This window comes from Lactuca sativa, chromosome 4 (genome assembly GCF_002870075.4).
Source record: "Lactuca sativa cultivar Salinas chromosome 4, Lsat_Salinas_v11, whole genome shotgun sequence".
Classification (NCBI taxonomy): domain Eukaryota; kingdom Viridiplantae; phylum Streptophyta; class Magnoliopsida; order Asterales; family Asteraceae; genus Lactuca; species Lactuca sativa.
Window position 1 is genome coordinate 17,113,169 of NC_056626.2, and position 5,567 is coordinate 17,118,735.

Below are 5,567 nucleotides of genomic sequence, written 5' to 3' on the forward strand. Positions count from 1 at the left end.
TAAGTTGATTGTAGCTCGGAGGCAAAGAGTGAAGCACCATGTCGATCGCCAAGTCTTCCCCGAAGTCAACATTTAACTTACGAAGGCGGTCGACATACCTTTGCATCTTTTGCAGGTGCACGGTAAGAGATTCTCCATGACCCATCTTTGCGGAAATCATGTTAGTGAAAATCTCATAACGCTCTTGTCTCGTGTTTTGGTGGTATCTCTCCAATAAGTCTTGATGCATCTCGTACGGGTACATGTCCTCGTAGGACTTTTGGAATTCGGAGTTCATGGTGGCTATCATGATGCAATGTACCTTCGTTGCATCGCGCTCATGAGTTTCAAAAGCGGTCATTTCAGCCGGAGTAGCGATTTCAGGGTTAATTTTCTCGAGCTTCTCATTGAGGACATACTCCTTATCCTCATAGCGAGCAATTGTGCGAATGTATCTTATCCATTCGCTAAAGTTCGTCCCATCGAAAGTGACCTTTTGACAAAGGCTCATCAATGTGAAAGAACTAGCAGCAATGTTGTTTGTGTTCGACATCTACAAATAGAAAGGACAAAGATAGATTAGAATATGAATCCCTAATTATCACCCAATAAGAAAAATTAGGGCTAGGATCCAACAACAATGTTTACATATTAGAAAAGGGATGTCGTAATCTAACATGCAAATAATATGAAGGTAAGTGAATGACGATTCACTAATTCTCCACCATAAAAACCTAACTATAAGTCCTAAATGTATTGAGAATTCCAAGGTTCGGATGAGATTTATTGAAACTATTCAATGGCATGTTTAAATCTCGATATGCCCCTCTTGTTTGTGACTGGGATACCGAGGATCACAAAGCGGGTGTGAATTACCATGCAAATTCACATGGTGTCTTCATTGTAACGATCACCTATTCGATGTGCCGGTAAACCACACACGCTCCATCGAACTATGATAAACAATGAATCACCCTTTGCCACCTTTGCTTAGAACCAATTAGTGTGTCGGTAAACCATACACGATCCACTAACTTCTTAGCAAGGGTGCAAAGTGTAATTTCATGGGATTGCATCAATTCACTTTTCCTAAAGTAACTAAGATTGGGAAATTTTAAAAATATGTGTAGTTACTTTGTATTACTTATTATACTTTTAATGAGAGGATGAGGTTGCTCTATCCTACCTGTTCGGCTAACGACCCTCCACCGATCAAGCAAGCGGTGGGTGTGAGTGTACACCTATTAAGCGCCATTTTATAGGCCGCAACCTTATACCCACCTTATAGATCGACTTCGTGAATGAGGCCTACTAACGGTAAGACTAGCATTTTAGTTATACATATATATATATATATATATATATATATATATATATATATATACATATTATTCTTGTAATATTATATTAGTATAGGGTTGTATTTTAAACTTTTTAAAATCTAGGGTTTGAAATTTAAATTGTCTAAATTAAAACTTTTAATCACAAAATATAAATTTCAAAGCTTGAGGACTAGTTTTAAACATTTAAAACATGGAGGATCAAATAACAAATAATTTTAATTAAGAATTAATTTCCTAATTATCTATATTTGATTTATTCAAGATTTCTTGTAAGATATTTACCAATTTAATCAAAATAATTAATCAATTATCATATAAGGAAATTAAATATTTTATTAGTTGATAAATATCTTTAAGTAGATCAAGATTATAGTCATATATATCAAAAAATCGGATTAGGGTTGATCTAATATGATTAAGGTAAGTTTCCATAAGATAATCATGAAGAAATCCCGAATCTGGCCATTCCTGACGCTTGGACTCGCCGAGTGCACCAAGTGACTCGCCGAGTCAGGCCAACTCGCCGAGTCCGCTATCGAACTCGCCGAGTCCATGAATCAGAAACACAAAATCGAATTTTGCAGTTAAGTTTCAAGCAAATAAGCAACAATTTAATGAAAACCAAACCAGGCTCTGATACCACTGATGAGTTTTAGCCATAAGAACTTTCCTATGTGCGCATGCAAAACCCTAATGCTTGGATCTAGGCTTTCTAATTAAACATGCTTTGAATCCAAGACTTCTAATGACTAATTAGGTATAAGAACAATACAAAACAGATCTAGAATCATACCTTTGAATCTCTTGTTTGATCTTGTTGTCTTGGAGCTCTAGAGTCACAATTGTCACTCCTCTAATGGCTTACAAACACCAAATAGCAAGGAGGATGATTTGGGAGAGAGGAGAGGGGAGGAATTCGGCCAGGGGTTCTCTACTTTAGATCAAATGCCGATTTCCCTTTGCCATAGGGTCTATTTATACTTGTAGACTCCTTAAGGGTTACAACTTAAACCCTAATTGGATAATCTTCTCTTAAAGCAATCCAAATCCATTCCTTAGATAGACTTGGACGATTTTAAGTTATCCCTAGCTTCTAGAATTCTTCCACCCCTATCCAATATGGATTTACAGTCTAAAGTTTAACTATCAAACAATTGACAGTTTATACCCTCTTATTTAATTAATCTCTTTAAGTCACCAAATTAATACCAATTAATTTATGACTTATATTAATCAAATAACAATATTATTATTATTTATATTATTCCCATAATATATTAATAATATTTATTCTCTCTTAATAAATCATCCTATCAAGTTGCTATGGTGAAGGCAACCCAAAAGGACCATGCACAATCGGGTCAAATACTTGCCTAATATAGTTGCAGCCTTAGACACTATTCCAACAATATTAACATGCATATACAAGTTACAACTCTTACTTGCCTTTACATATGCTGAAGCATTATCAGTTACAACTTGTACTACATTTTTTTCTCCAACTTCCTCCACCATCTTATCCAGAACATGAAATAACAAATCTGCATCCTTGGATACATCTGAAACATCGAATGATTTCACAAACACCGAACCCTTCGGAGAATTTACCATGAAGTTTATGATATCCTTTTGCATCACTGAATCACGCCATCCATCAAATAATATTGAACAACCTTTTCTGCCCATTCTTGTTCATGCTCAAGAATCTGGATATTCACATCCTGTACTTCATTCTTAAGCAGAGGGACTCGTAACTCATACATGCTCGGTGGTTTCATCTCGGGGCCAAACTGTCCAATAGCTTCAACCATGACTTTGAAGCTATCATATGTGGCGACATTGTAAGGAATGGATGAAGCAATAAAGTATATCCCAGTTAGTAAATATAAATTGTTATTAAATAAAGTCAACAAGGCATCAAAAATAAATTATACATGCATCGTAAAAACCATCTCGCAATCTCACGACAAACTTTATCCCAAAGATCCTTTCAACATACTTCATTGATTGTATGTTGTCTCCCTCCTTTCCTACTTTTGACGACTTCATGCGGATTAGGGGTGTAGTGTGTGTCCATAGGGCCTTTTTGCCTAGGTTTTTTGGAGGGGGCTTTTTCCTACTATTACCTATTTTAACAACATCTTCCTCATCAACATCATCATATTCATCAGGTTCATACATCTGGAATCGTGCTTGTTCCATTTGTTGTTGAGCTTTTAAATTCTGTTTCTTTTCCAAATATGCTTTTACTTCTTCTTGTACATGTCTCGGACAATTCAGACACTTCTTTACGTGCTTATAACCACCAACCATATGATGTTTGAGGTGAAATACACCTCCTTGCACCACTTGTCCACATAAACTGCATGTAAAGTTGTTTTTATTAGTTGGATCTTGTACCCCGTATCTCTTAACCGAGTAATCTGATCCACTCTTTGTAGAACCAATTTTGTAAAATAGCATTATATATCATTATATATTAGTATTATATGTTTCTACTTTCTATAGTCTACACATGCTAACATGCAAGCAAGTAAGCAACATAACAATTAAGTTTTAACTGATCAAATCAAGACATCATGTGATAACATTTAATGATTTAACAACTATAAACTAACTATATGACTAACTAGTAACATTAAGATCGTCCAATATGATACAACAATAAAAACATAACATAACAGATGTCATTTATGAGTAACTGATTAATAACAGAAGAAGTAAGTAGATGAAACTTGAAAGATCATTAAAATCGTTGTATTCACTATTCAAAATTAGAGTAGAATAGTTATTAACAACATAAGAAATCGAACATATACCTTGTTTTAATCTTGAATGTTGATTCACTTGATTCAAACCATTGTGTTAAGAAGAGAGAGGAGGGCAGGAGGCTGAAGATGAATATGGAGAAGAAGAAACGTTTTCCTGCCTACTGATGTTGTCTTTGTTTTGCGACGTATGAATTCTCATTTTAATAACCCTACAACCTACGTATCTAATTAAAAATACACTAAACCTGGCCCAGCTAATTAAATAAGCACAGTATACCAAAAACGCGATTAAGCGCCACTTTACTTAATCGGAAAAAGCGCCGACTTAAGCGATGAGTTAAGGAATCTGAGTGCATTACTAATTCAAAAGCGATTTTTATTTTCATATGAGCGCTTAGCACTTTAAGCGGTCCAAAGCTCCGCTTTTTAAAACCAAGATAGCTACAATCCCGGCATGATGACTTTCTTATTATTCACTATTCGACGTCCAATGAAGCGTTGTGGTGGGGAAATTATTAGTCAAACAACATCAATTATGGGGGCTCATGGTAATACATTACAAACACCTTAGAGATCCAACTATCATTAGGGACACCTTAGAAACAATAGATAAAATACGTTAGGATTAGATAGATATCCTAAAAGATAATAAGATAGGATCATTAGATATCCTAAAAGATAATAAGATAAGATCATTAGATATACTAAAAGATAATAAAATAGGTTTTGGACTAGGTGTCTAAGCCCATAACTTTATTTGGTATGTACTTGACCCGATAGTAGCATGGTCATTTTGGGTTGCCTTCACCATATCAACTTGACTTGATGAATTATGGCGAAAGAGGTTAATTATGATTTATTAACATATTCTAGGAATAATATATTAAAAGAGAAATCATATTATTTAATTAATATTGGTCAATAATTAATTTATAATTAATTTTTTGGTCAAAAGAGATTAATTAAATTAAGGGGACTGGTACTGTAATTATAAGATAATTGCAAAGTTAGGCTTGTGGATCCTTAAAGAAGGGACGGACGAATTCTATGGGGAAGCCCACATAGAAATCGTCCGTATGGGCCTTTTGGAAGGATCATGTGGACTGCTTAAGGCCTAAGCAATCTGATTAGGGTTTTGACTAAAACCCTAGCAACTCAGCTATATAAGGAACCCTTATGACTCCTATTTTCGTCACTTGAACCCTAAGGAGAGTACCAGCCGAAGTTTTGTGATTCCTAGCCTCTCTCTAATATTCCTCCATTTCTCTTGGTGTTTGTGATCTATTAGAGGCATCACATTTGAGGTGCTAAGTTCTCAAAGGTTGAAGATCAAGCAAGCTACAATTGAAAGGTAACATTCTAACTATGTGTTAGATGTAGATTTCGAAATTGTTATGCTAGCATAAGGTTCATAGCTTTGGATATTTTGTTGCATGTATAAGTAGAGAAAAACCTAGATCCAAATCTTTAGGGT